At 40.9% G+C, this 14,889-nt stretch overlaps 1 long non-coding RNA gene across 1 annotated transcript; it reads left to right on the top strand.

The window, feature by feature from the left end:
• The first annotated feature begins 694 nt into the window (after positions 1-694).
• LOC123877053 lies at positions 695-14,398 on the top strand. Its single transcript, XR_006798481.1, has 3 exons — positions 695-1,122; positions 12,019-13,035; positions 14,201-14,398. It is a non-coding gene; the product is annotated as an uncharacterized LOC123877053 (long non-coding RNA).
• The last annotated feature ends 491 nt before the right edge of the window (positions 14,399-14,889 follow it).

Here is a 14,889-nt window from a genome sequence, read left to right on the forward strand (position 1 = left end):
TTTCTTGTGCAATGGAACACGGAATTGAACATGAAATTTTGATTGAAAATGAAGCATCATTTGGGCATCATCTTTAAAATAATCTCACATAGGTACCTACTTAATGCACTTTATAAAAATCTATGTAGTTTATGAGGTCTTTTAAAAGTAAAATAAGTGTCTAAGTAAATGATCATGTGAATTGAATGATCGTGTGTGTAACTTGAAGTCATAAATGGGGCATACCTACCTATTACCTATTTATTACATTTGCTTAATTTTCCTTCTCGCTCGATTAAAATATTACTAGACACAAGACAGTCTTGACTTATAAGGTCGACCACCTTTACGATAAATAGGCATTTTTACAAGTCATTCATGATCTAGAGCAAGTAACAACCTTGTACATAAGTGTACACTTTCGAGGTGATCAACGCGAAAAGCTCCGATAAAGTATTTACAACGTCACGACACGTCAATAACGCCATAGCGTGTCAAGGAGTGCAACTTTTACTAGCTCGTGTGGAGTGTGGACTTGGAAAATTTTCCCACGGAAAGAGGAGTATTTTGTATCGTACAACTCAGCCGGGAAGTTAAGGAACCATTTCCCAGAACGATAAAGGGCCGGCGGGGTGTGTGGAGGGGGAGGGGGTGCGACAGCTGCGCGCGCGTCGCCTTCCCCGCGCCGCCGCACTCCGGCTCCGACCGTCGCGCGCGCAATACGTACTCTGCGCTCTCGTATACCGTTCGCGAGTTCATGAAGTTTATGGAAGTACTGCGGGTGCGGCAGCGTGGCGCCTTTGTTCTCGCTGGCCCGCGTGGCTGGGCTGTGACCGGTGCTATATTCCGTGCCAGTCGATATTGCACCAGTCCCGGCCTATCCAAGCGGGCCCGGCCTTCGCAGACCGCTATGCTACAAGACAGCATCCGCGGCCGCGATCCCGTTAGCCGGTCTCGGTCGTTCACTGCTGTGGCCACGCATAGGGCGTGATTCGGTGTAACCGTTGTGTTAGCTATCAAATTGCACCAATCCCGGCCTGCATGCGGCCACTGTGAGTGTTGGGCTGTTGGCTTTGTGTTGACTTTACTTCGCCGAGTTGCCTGTTACCCCGAGACACTTGCACGTGGCATCTTGCAAACCAGGTAACATGAACACTATAAGTCTATAACTCACTGTTTAACATTTACACATGATACATATGGCTTATCATTTACACTTAAAACTTAAATTCCTCGTGAAATGCATAACGAACAGTAAGTGGTAGGTAGGTAACATAAGCTTTTAAAAGTCTTTGTGAGGCAAGTTTTAAGTCAACTTTTTAAATACCTAAGTAGAATAAAAATACTGTCTATTAGTAAACTTTTACAAGTAGTAAGTACCTACCAACCTATTTTTGAATTGTCAAATGCAAGCCTTTGTGACTTTAAAGTTCTTGTATGAAACTTTTGAGAAAGTTCTTTGTTATCGTTACAAGCTCCTGAATTCAAATCACTTTGTTTTCTCGGTTTAAAAGCTAGGCTAGATCACTCCTTAGTCTTTAGTCTCTCATACCTATTATAGCCCTCTGCTTGACAGCGAAAGTTCTGCCAAAATCTGTTCATCCGTTTCGAAGATTAACCTAGGCCTAGATACCTAAATAGGTACACTTATAGATCACACTAACATTATAAAGGCGAAAGGTTGTCTGTGTATGTTTGTTACTCTTTCACGCTAAAAACTACTGGACGGATTTGGCTATTTGGAATGAACATAGCTATTCACTATACTTGTATTAACACATAGGGTACTTTTTAATTTTTATCCCGTAAAAATGCATGGTTTCCGTGAGATTTGTAAACATATCCACGCGGACAAAGTCGCGGGCATCATCTAGTAATCAATAATCTTAAAACGGGTGTTATTAGTAAGGCATTTTAAATACCTACCTATTATTAAAATGGTTATAGAACACATGCGAAAATATGATAATATTTAAAGAAGAGCAAGGTCCGGTTAACTTTTGATGCATTCCTGTATTGAAGAGTAGGTAAAAAGATAGGGGAGGTAAAGTATTTAGGTGAAACTTGGAAAAGCCTTTTATGTCTGACTCATGTTGTGACTAAAAGTTTTAAGCTGAAACTTTTAAGAAAGTTTGGTTTTTACTTCGTGATTCATTTAATGTTACGGCACAAGATCGCAGCATGTGCAATTTCGACATTGCCCGGGAATTTTTAACTTTGCACAGTCTTCGGATAGAGTTGACATTTTTTTTGTGATTCAAATGTATTTCCTACTAAATGATTACTATGGAAAATTAGCTCGATATCTTAACCTAACGTAGCCATGTCGTTATTTGGTTATAAAGTAAATAATTTTGACCAAGAATATAGATAGGTAGGTGCATTCGCTTGTACCTATACGCGCGCGTTTTGAGTGACGTCATTATCTTGCAGTTGGCGTTGCGTTGGTTTGCGATTATGAACTCGTTTGGACCTGTCAAAGTTTAGGTACAGTCGAAATCTATAGACTTTGCTCAGACTTAAGACACTGTTAAAACGAGACAGCGTTATACCGTTGGCGTAAATCTATCTCGTTTTAACTGAAACTTAAGTGTAAGCAAAGTCAAAGTGCGCGCTATAGATTTTAACCTTAGAGTTTAGTTAAAGCCGCGTTTCCACTTTCCATTATGGTACCTACGACTTCACTAACTAATCGAGATTCGGCAAATATTCGGCATTCGGAAAATCTACACTTTTCTTCACAAACTTGGCCATACATTCTGGTAACAAATTATTCTGGTACGGCTCCATTATCTTAACTTCGACAAGGAGGCTGACAGAAGAATCCAGCTGGGCTGGGCAGCATTTTCAAAGCTACGTCAGGTCTTCGAATTGTCGATACCGCAAAGCCTTAAGACGGTCTTCAATGAGTGTGTCCTACCTGTGATGACGTATGGAGCGGAAACGTGGACACTGACAGTTGGTCTCGTCCACAAACTAAAAGTCGCTCAGCGCGCTATGGAGCGAGCTATGTTGGGTTATTACTCTCAGGGATAAAATCCGGAACGAGGAAATTCGCAGGAGAACAAAAGTGACCGACATAGCTCAAAGGATTAGCAAGCTGAAGTGGCAATGGGCAGGCGATGTCTGTCGCAGAACCGACGCGACGGCCGATGGGGCAGACGTGTTCTGGAGTGGAGACCGCGTACCGGTAAGCGCAGTGTGGGACGACCTCCTGCCCGCTGGACCAATGACCTGAAGAAGGTAGCGGGGAGCGGGTGGATGAGGAAGGCGGAGGACCGTGTTTGGTGGCGCGCTCTTCTTCATGTCTTGCAAACTTGTCGAATTTTGTCATGGGCTTAGCATTCCCCGTGCACTGTTAATGCTGAACGTACTGTAAAGTACCTACAGTACTTGTAAGTCGTAACATACAATACGTAGTGTGGAACATTTTCGCTACGGGTTGACTGAATCGTTGTACACAGCGGTCGCCACGATGCAGGTAGACCGGTTCGCGAAATTGTATCGCATACCTACAACGTGTATGCTTTAGCTTATAAACGCCCGCCGAAGTGCCAAAAACTTGGCTTAGGCTGGCCGCACATTAACCTCTACGAGTTGAACCTGTGTCTTCGCGTAGGTTTTGGGAGAACATTCCAATAATTAGATAAAAATATTACCTGCTTTTCTGAGTGACTTTTTCTGCAACATACCTAAATAGCGAGCAAACAAGCAGGCAGGTTGCCTGCAGTGAGCTTCACTCTTGGATTTCTAATTTTGTTTTAATATGCTCGCTCGACTTCATACCTAGGTACATTACATGTGTAGCTAAAAAAAAAAAAATTATTTTCTACTTTTTAGTCTTTTTGGTTTTTGAAGTCGGTTTTATTTTTTACTTTACTTAAAGCTAAAGCTTGTTTCGGTATTCGAATACTATCCACGTTGATGTTATGATGTAGGTACAATCTTATGAGGGCCCAGGCAACCTGCCTGCTTATTTGCTCGCTATTAAGGTAATTATTTTCTACTTTTTAAGTCTTTTTGGTTTTTGAAGTCGGTTTTATTTTTCTTTTGAAAATTTTTTATTTCACAATTTTTAGTGGCCCCACTGTACTATAATATGCTATGCCCAGTTAAAACCCTACTGTTTACTAAGCTATTACAGTGATCGCGAGCAATTTGCTCTTATCCATTGAGGAGTTCTGTTCTCCATCTCCGAAGATATTCATCAGATCTTCACCAAATTTATATGGGACCACCTGCACAGTATACCCTTTCAAACAAAAAAAAAAATTCCAAATCGGTCCAGGGGTCTTTGAGTAATCGGGGAACATACATAAAAAAAAAAAAAGATCCCGACGAATTGAGAACCTCCTCCTTTTTTGGAAGTCGATTAAAAATAGAATTTAACCGCTTTGTATTAAAAGCTCAAATTCAACGTTACATATCTTTGGGATCCCTGGGATCTTGAACTTTTTATAGCTCAGATGATGTACAATAAAATAAGCCACAATGTGCGCCCAGCCTAAATCGAAGGACATTTGAAACGCTAACAAAAGTTCGACTAGCATATTTCGTCATATAAGCTCGCCGAAGCGCCAAAAACTTGCCACTGAAGGTCATTTGAAGTTGCGGCGAGCTTCCACAAACAGCTGTTTAAAATACCTAAGTATTTTAATTTAGGAGGGGTCTCTCCGTCACTCGCTCCATACAAACGCAGTACCAATTTCGTTTGAATATTTAGCAAACAAAGTCCATGAAATTTTGCAGACATATTCTAGAAACTAATATCTATGCCTGTGGTTTTCTAGATTTCTGTTAAAATATTCGGTTTCAAAGTAACGCGGTCTTAAAATCTTTGAGCTCCCGTAATTTTGAAACTACATATTTTTAGAAAAATCTAAAACACCAAACGGAAGAGCTGTTTTGAGGCCGCCATCTTTTATCGAGGTATTTTAAGTACCTACTGTGAAAAACGTTTAAAAACTTTAAAACAACATTTATAATTTTGTATCAGTTATGATATCCAAAATGCAAACAGGTTAGGTATTACAACTACTGCCTTTTGCCACCTAATAACCATAGATTCATAGAATTCAATGTTGTTTTATCAGATTTTGACTGTAGATAGATAGATAGATAGATAGATAGATAGACGTCTTTATTGCATTTTAATTTTTATATTAAGCTATTTTAATTTTAATTTTTATATTATATTTTGTATTTTTTACTGTTTCTATGGGTCCCTAACCTGCAATAAAACGATTTTATTTTTATTTATTTATTTATTGCACATAAAACACATGTAAAGGAACAACACAGAAAGAAGAAAACAGAAAAAACAATTGTGTGCAATGGCGGCCTTATTGCTTAGAGCAATCTCTACCAGGCAACCTTTGCTGAAAGTAGAAGCTAGAGTTACTGTAGTTAGCAGCTTAATGCCCTAAATTAAAAGCTCTATAATAAAAATCTTCCCGACACAATTTTATAAAATCGTGTGGTTTAATCTACCCGATGTCGTACCGGAACGCGAAATCGCTGGATGGTGGGGGGTGGCGAGACGCGGCGCTAACTGAAGAAGGACTATGCCCAGCTGTGGGTGTCCACACTCCGCAGACTGATATCTATATACTAATAAATAAAATTGGAGTGTCTGTCTGTAATTTCGAAATAACTACCTCATATTAAGCACATATGGTTATTTGAACGATACCAACACCGAATCACACGTTTTTAAAATTTTTGTCTGTCTGTCTGTCTGTCTGTCTGTCTGTTTGAAAAGGGTAATCTTCGGAACGGCTGAACTGATTCTGACGGGATTTTCACAGACAAGTAGATAATTGACCAGGGAGTAACATAGGCTACTTTTTTAACCGACTTTCAAAAAGGGAGTTGTGTTTTTCTACCTATGTACACCGAAATCTCCGAGATTTCTGAACCGATTTGCGTCATTTCTTTTTTAATCGATAGAGGAACTTTGCGACATTGTTTCATAAAAAATTTGGAGTCCAACTCCTCAATCCTGATGCTGCAGGGGATCTGACCAATCCACGCGGGCGAAGCTGCGGGCATCAGCTAGTATTATAATAAACAAAACATTGCAACAGTCGCTCTTTTTGTTCTCCAAAGTAGATTTAACTTACGCAATTAGCTCACGCATTCCCGCGTATTGTTCTGGCGTGTACCCATACGTATTGAATAACTTAACTTGTAAGGGCTTTGCCACATTGAGACATACACGATACAGATTTAGCAGCTACTAGCTGATGCCCGTGACTTCATTTGTGTAAATGTAGGTTTTTAAAAATCCCGTGGGAACTCCTGAACTTTCCGAGATAAAAATTAGCCTATGTGCGAATCCAGGGAATAATCTATCTCCATTCTAAATTTCAGGCCAATCCGTTCAGTAGTTTTTGCGTAAAGGAGAAACAAACATACACACACACACACACACACACACACACAAACTTTCCCCTTTATAATATTAGTGTGATGAGGGGGCCCCGAGCACGAATCATTTCGGACACTCTGGCGCGGCTACTGAAGACGGTTCACGCGGCGATACTGACGAAACCGGAACAAGAGACAGAAGTCATGCTTCGGCTCCACTATCGCGATTGGGATGCGACAAAGGGTTCGTGATATCGTGAGTTGTGTGGGCCCGTGCCAATCGTATCCTACCTACCACACATTCGCGCAATTCCAAATGGCGCGAATATCAGTTTTTATGAAAATTCCACTGGAATTCTTTATTTTTCCGGGATATTACCTATCCTATACAATACACAGAGGACTATTCGTCTGTCGGCTGGCTGATTTGCCAAACTTAATTAAAAATTCGCCAAACATTCGTCAGTGTGGCCAGTTGATTTTCGCAATATTTGCCCAAACCAGATAGTAGAGTCGTACCATTGAAGAAATTTTATTCATTCAAAACTGGCAGATATGCAACCACTTATGTGAATGCACCTTAGCTGTTAGCATTCACTTCAGTAAACTATAGTACAAACTACAAAGCCGTGAATCAGGCGGAAAGATGATTCACCGGGCAAGCAAGACCGCGAGTCGCGAGGTTAAGAAGTAAGAAGTAACAACCGTTATGGTTCGCCGTGTGGCTGCATGCACAGCGAACAGCTGTCGTGTCCGACTTGCGGTACCTACATACCTAAACTTATCCGAGCGAGATCGTGCTGCGCCTAAACGGTAAAATAAACGAGTTTTATATCCAATTACTAGGTATGTATGTAGCTTAAATCTAACTCGGTCGGGAAGCTTCGAAGTATTATCTGCTCGTCCAAAATTTAGTGCTTGAACACAAGTCTGGATAGCCGACATCATACGTGTCGCAGGGGGGCGCTGGCGTGTGGAAGTCCCAGAAGAGACCAGTGGATATCAAATCTAGATTCCAGTCCATATTATGGAGACATTTCTCCAGCGTGCTATGGAACACGCTATGTTGGGGATCTCTCTGAGGGAGTGAGATCATGCTGCGCCTAAACGGTTAAATAAACGAGTTTTATATCCAATTACTAGGTATGTATGTAGCTTAAATCCAACTCGGTCGGGAAGCTTCGAAGTATTATCTGCTTGTCCAAAATTTAGTGCTTGAACACAAGTCTGGATAGCCGACATCATACGTGTCGCGGGGAGGCGCTGGCGTGTGGAAGTTCCAGAAGAGACCAGTGGATATCAAATCTAGATTCCAGTCCATATTATGGAGACATTTCTCCAGCTTGCTATGGAACACGCTATGTTGGGGATCTCTCTGAGGGAGTGAGATCGTGCTGCGCCTAAACGGTAAAATAAACGAGTTTTATATCCAATTACTAGGTATGTATGTAGCTTAAATCCAACTCGGTCGGGAAGCTTCGAAGTATTATCTGCTTGTCCAAAATTTAGTGCTTGAACACAAGTCTGGATAGCCGACATCATACGTGTCGCAGGGAGGCGCTGGCGTGTGGAAGTTCCAGAAGAGACCAGTGGATATCAAATCTAGATTCCAGTCCATATTATGGAGACATTTCTCCAGCGTGCTATGGAACACGCTATGTTGGGGATCTCTCTGAGGGAGTGAGATCATGCTGCGCCTAAACGGTTAAATAAACGAGTTTTATATCCAATTACTAGGTATGTATGTAGCTTAAATCCAACTCGGTCGGGAAGCTTCGAAGTATTATCTTCTCGTCCAAAATTTAGTGCTTGAACACAAGTCTGGATAGCCGACATCATACGTGTCGCGGGGAGGCGCTGGCGTGTGGAAGTTCCAGAAGAGACCAGTGGATATCAAATCTAGATTCCAGTCAGTTATATTTCTCCAGCGTGCTATGGAACAGGCTATGTTGGGGATCTCTCTGAGGGAACGAGATCGTGCTGCGCCTAAACGGTAAAAATAAACGAGTTTTATATCCAATTACTAGGTATGTATGTAGCTTAAATCCAACTCGGTTGGGCAGCGTTCGGGAAGCTTCGAAGTATTATTTGCTCGTCCAAAATTCAGTGCTTGAAGAAAAGTCTGGATAGCCGACATCATACGTGTCCAGGGAGCCGCTGGCTTCAGGCGGCGCAAGACCGTGGCATGTGGAAGTTCCAGAACAGACCAGTGGATATCAAGTCTAGATGCCAGTCAGTTATATTTCTCCAGCGTGTTATGGAGCGGGCTATGTTGGGGATTTCTCTGAGGGACAAAATCCGGAGTTAGGAATTCCGTAAAACCAGAGGGACCGTCATAGCTCAACGAATTAGCTAGCTAAATGGGCAGGCCACGTGTGCCGCAGAACTGATGGCCACTGATGTGTTCCGGAGACCGCGTATCAGCAAGCGCAGTGAGGGACGACCTCCAACCCGCTGGACTGACGACCTTAAGAAGATAGCGAGAAGTGGGTGGATGAGGAAGGCGGAGGCGCGCTCTTGGGAATGCCTATGTCCAGAAGTGGACGCAAACAGGCTGATTGATTGATTGATTGATAATTTCCTAAAGAGATATGATAAGCAGAGCCATGATTTAAGTAGTATTGTAAAACGAGTCACTTAGCTTTACTAACGAAGTGCGTGGTATTTTCGTCAAACGTCACAAAGGCTCGCTTCATTTTCCCCATGCGCCGGCGCAACGTAAACAGAGGTCAGCCTATCGATATCCATTGTTGATCTTAGATAGTGATGACCAACCGACAACTGGACTGGGCGTTGACACACTTTATATCTTACCTTTTAGGGTTCCGTACCTCAAAAGGAAAAACGGAACCCTTACTTACGGAGCACTTTGTTGTCGGTCTGTCCGTCTGTCCTTCTGTCAAGAAAACCTGTAGGGTACTTCCCGTTGACCTAGAATCACGAAATTTTGTAGGTAGGTGGGTCTTATAGCACAAGTAAAGGAATAAATCTGAAAACAGAACTTGTGGTTACATCACAAAAAAAACACGAACAAATTAATTTACTAAATCACATATAAATGGCGCTGTTGTCATTAACTTGCTGTGTTGCACATGAAAATATTAAAATATCTTGTACAATGGTATGGAGCCCTTCGTATGCGAGTCCGACTCGCACTTGGCCAGTTTTTGTACTAAGCGATACAGTCCGTTTGTTTTGTACTTTGGTGACAAAGAGACGGTCAATTCTAAGCTTCAAAGTTTGGAACATAGGCGCTAAGCCTTTATCGGTATTCTACATGACATATTTCGTGGAGTTCGCCTAAGAATTGTATGACTTGGTTCTTGCTTCATCGTACCGCAAGGCATCGTCCACTACCATAGGGGTCTAGACTCTAGTCATTGCGCTATAGGAGCGATTACGCACTCATTCGATCCGAGACCGTGAAAATACAGATATAAAAAACTAGGACTGAACTCGAATATTGCTAATGCACTAATCCGAGCTCCGATCCTAATCCAAGCTATTCAGTGGACATCTTTGACATCAAATTCAAATTCAAATTATTTTTATTCAATTAAACTTTTACAAGTGCTTTTGAATCGTCAAAATAATCTACCACTGGTTCGGAATGCCGTCTAATTTCATCTACTAATTTTGGAAAACCCTCTATTCAATAATTCCTAAGAAACCTAAGAAATAATTTATGTTTGACATAGCTAGGCATCATCCCAATTGTCAAGTGATCGAACTCGCGCCATATTCAACATCAAGTTTTTTTCTTATTCCATTCCATCAGCCTGTATGTGTCCACTGCTGGACATAGGCCTTTCCAAGAGCGCGCCACCAAACACGGTCCTCCGCCTTCCTCATCCACCCGCTCCCCGCCACCTTCTTCAGGTCATCGGTCCAGCGGGCAGGAGGTCGTCCCACACTGCGCCTACCGGTACGCGGTCTCCACTCCAGAACACGTCTGCCCCATCGGCCGTCGGTTCTGCCCATTGCCACTTCAGCTTGCTAATCCTTTGAGCTATGTCGGTCGATTTTGTTCTTTTGCGAATTTCCTCGTTCCGGATTTTATCCCTGAGAGTGATACCCAACATAGCTCGCTCCATAGCGCGCTGAGCGACCTTTAGTTTGTGGATAGGCCAACTGTCAGTGTCCACGTTTCTGCTCCATACGTCATCACAGGTAGGACGCACTGATTGAAGACCTTAGTCTTAAGGCTTTGCGGTATCGTGCTTTGCTTTTTTCTTATTACTTTGAACAAATTCAATTAACATTCAATGGACGTCGTCAAGTGGTTTGGGTAAATTGTTTTATTTATTCTAAAACTAGGTAGCTGCTGGCTTCCGGTGATCTCGATACTGATATTATGAGGTTGAATAATTTATTTATATCTTGATTCTTGATTAAAAAGCTTGATCTCGAAAAGGAAATAAAATACACTTTGATTTACCAAGTAGTAAAGTACTTAAATGCTGACTATGTCAAAATAATGTAAAATTATTAATTTGTTTATTGAAGATATTTTTATAAAATTGATATTTCACTCATTCGATATCATACTATCTGTTGCTGGGAGGCCAAAAAGAGGGAACTTGCATAAATATGGGTTTCTAAAGGTTTTGAGCTGAGCCTCCCTTTGAGATTCAGAACGATTATTGCATATTTTCAATGTTTGGATCATGAACTGAATAACTAGATGTTGTGATAGCAATTACGCTCGAATTAAATTATTTACTTAGCATTAGTTCTTTTAGATTAAAACTCTCGGACAATCTCTACGCGTTGAATCTGTGTTCTTCGCGTAGGTTTTGGGAGGGCATTCCAATAATTCGTTACAATTATTTAAATAATACCTGCTTTTCTGAGTGACGCTTATAATATTAATATTTTATTAATGCGAAAGCCTGTCTGTCTGCTAGCATTCCAAGCTACATCCGTTTCAGTGAGGAGTGCGCTAGGGAAACTTCTCATAAGTCGGCCAAGTTGTAAGTTGTAACTACCTTTCTTCATCTTTTAAGTTAACACGTGCAGTTAAAAGTGAAACATGGACGCTCCAGTAATTCCGTGTCAAGGTCCGTGCCTCCCCTACTATTTACTAACTATGTAACGAACGAGTAACTGCCACATAACTGTCTTTTCATAATAATGCTTGCGTGCACTCGAGAATTAATTAGATCAGTTACCGGGGTTGCCTGTGAAGAAAACTTTCCCCTTTTCTGTGCTTTTTCAATCTAGCGTGGAAACCTGCGCACGCGCATGTATCGTGCACACGAAGCGCATAGTCTACTGTGTTATTCCCATTTGTCCCCGTTGGGGTTTATTCCCAATGGCCCCTGATCGGCTGTTTCGGGGGCGACAGGTATTATTCAGGGTGGGTAGTATTTAGGTTTTAGATCAATTCTCGTCCAAGGAATCAAAAATCGACGAGAATTTTCTTCTCCCAAATAAACGATTTATGATGAATATCAACATTTTTGCTGGTTTGTTTCCGCCAAGTTTCGTATAGTGGGCTTCATTTGTATATTCTTTTGACGATTCCAACGTAGGTTTGGTAGGCTTGTTGTAAAAGTTTCCAATATATCTATAATATAGCTTGATATATTCGTAAATCTACAGTTTTATCAGATTTAAGTTTAATTAGGTATTAAATTTTTTAATAATAATGTTTCACATCTTTTTCAGGGTTCTATGGCATGAGCAAGACAACTCTATCACCACCACCATCTTCGTTGTAATGAATAAAGTTCATAACAGAACTTATTCATCTACTAGTTATGCCGCCCAGGCTTTGCACGTGCGGAAATTTCTAAAAATCCTTAGTGAGATCGACGGTATCGAGAAAATCTACATGGAAAAATCTCAAGCTTCCAGACCTAGCAGTTTCAGCTTTATATTGATATGTTGAAACTAACGTATTCACGCCTTTTTAGGGTTCCGTACCTCAAAAGGAAAACGGAACCCTTATAGGATGGATTTTTGTTTGTTGTCTGTCTGTCTGTCAAGAAACCTATAGGGTACTTCCTGTTGACCTAGACTAGAATCGTGAAATTTGGTAGGTAGGTAGGTCTTATAGCACAGGATGGTTGTCTTCCAACGTTTCTCCTTCCGCTACGTTGCCTCCATTCCAGTAGCAATCGAGTCCATCGGTCATCTGTAGTCCTACAGACATGCTCATTTTCACAAGGATCTCTAATTTTTTTGAAAATAAAATATAGCTTATGTTACTCGGAAATAATGTAGCTTTCTACAGGTGAAAGAATTTTCAAAATTGGTTTCGATCGGAAAATTACATAGTACAAACTACAATAATAAAAAATATCATCGTCATCTCAAACTATCGCCGTCCAACTACTGAGCACGGGCCTCCTTTCAGAATGAGAAGGGTTTAGTTAGGCCATGGTTCACCACGCTTTAGCTAAGTGCGGATTGGCAGACTTCACACATCTTTGAAGACATTATGGAGAAATTTCAGGCATACAGATTTCCTCACGGAATTTAAATCATAAAAACAAAAGAATAATTAAAAGCTTGTTTTGGCATAGTTGGCAGGAAAAAATCTTCAACGTGGCAACCCTTTGGTGAAACATTCAATTGTCAAGTTCCCCGCGAGAGCAGGACGGAGTTATTCATCACGCGTGTGCGAGCGAGAGAGAAGAGGGAGTAACCGCCATATTGGCTTTCATTGGACGAGCGGAAGAGGTGAGGTTTTTTGTTTTCTATAAAACGAAAGTCGAGTTCGTTATCAATTGCCTACAATAAATTAGCGTGAGTTTACATTAACGACATGTCGTACGACAAAAAGTCGCTTCCGTGACGCTTATCGGTACATCTAGTAAAGAATGGGTATTATTCATTTGGTGAAAATATTTTTCTTCATAGTGATTGGTTGCAAAACATGTTTGTAATTGGTTGGTGACTCAAAATGCTTATCGCCCACTGAGATTTTTGTCAGTTATTTGTATGGATTACGTAATAGAGAGCCTCTAACCAATTAATTACAAACGAAACTGTTTTCGAATTGAATTTCGAATGTTTTTAAAACATATTTGTGATTGGTTAGTGGCTCAAAATGGTTAACGCCCACTGAGATTTTTGTCTCTATTATTTGTATGGGATTACGTAACAGAGAGCGCTATACCAAACTTCTTACAGCGGATACAGTAAGTATAGTTCAGCCTGTCAAAAGTTTACAAACAAAAAGTCGATTAGTCGATACTCATAAAACGAATATAGAGTACTCGACGTTATCAAGTGTAGTTATAAATTACGTTCAAGTTTAACGACTCGTGAAAGTTTTGTTTCCCGCGCGTTACCCTTTAGGGTCTGCGCCCACTGTAACTGCCGGCACATAAGTTTATTAACTGACTTTTAAAAAAATCCGACGAATTGAGAACCTCCTCCTTTTTTCGAAGTCGGTTTAAAATGAGATTATTAGCAAAAAGTCTCATCTCTTGTCTTAGTGAAAACTACTTCTTCTATATCTCTTACACTTTTCAATGACATTTGTTTTTTTTTTAAATAAAAATAGCGAGAAAACGGGCAGGCGGTAAGTGATTACCGCCGCCCAGGAACTTTTGCAGTACCAGAGGAATCACCAATGTGTTGCCGGCCTTTCAAGAATTTTTTGGTTATGGATAGACTGGATAGAAATATTTTTAATTCAAATAAACTTCACCAAATGAATCTACCACCTGGTTTTGAATGCACTTCCTACCGACAAGAACTAGTAATAAACTCGGCGGTTGCTCTTTGCAGTGAAATTCCAAAGGTGCTAATACTGGTTTCGATCAGTAATTCCTATAAATGACCAAAGTATGTGAGTCTTTTGACTAGCGCTGCATAATGATTCTTTTGTCTATTTCAGCACAAATGAAGATGAAGATTCAACGTCTACGGAAACTTGCGTGCGCCGCGGGTTTCGCGGCTTCGCTCGTGTTCGTGCTTCGTGGCGTTCCCCGCCAGAAGTCGACTGCGAACTTCGAATAGACTGCGAAAAGTTGCGAAACTTTGCGGAAGTTTACAAAAAACCGGCTAAGTGCTAGTCAGACTCGCGCACCGAGGGTCCCGCACTCGGGTATTTTTTCCGACATTTTGCACGATATATCAAACACTATCATGCATAAAAATAAATAAAAATCTGTTTTAGAATCTACAGGTTAAGCCCTTTCATATGATACCCCACTTGGTATAGTTATCTTACTTTGAAAATTGAAACACATTTTAATTTTTTTTAATGATGTAACCACAAAGTCGGGGTTTTCAGATTTATTCCTTTACTTGTGTTATAAGACCTACCTACCTGAAAAATTTCATGATTCTAGGTCAACGGGAAGTACCCTATAGGTTTCTTGACAGACACGACGGATAGACACAGACAGACAGACAGACAACAAAGCGATTGGGTGTTCCGTTTTTCCTTTTGAGGTACGGAACCCTAAAAATTGTGAAACTTACAGGATTTATGTATCGTACTTTCGTAGTTCGAGTGCTAAGCGTTTGGACTTTACCAACCACAGAATAAAATAGAAGATACATATTCATATTTGCCTTGAA

This window comes from Maniola jurtina, chromosome 22 (assembly GCF_905333055.1).
Source record: "Maniola jurtina chromosome 22, ilManJurt1.1, whole genome shotgun sequence".
In the NCBI taxonomy this organism is placed as follows: Eukaryota; Metazoa; Arthropoda; class Insecta; order Lepidoptera; family Nymphalidae; genus Maniola; species Maniola jurtina.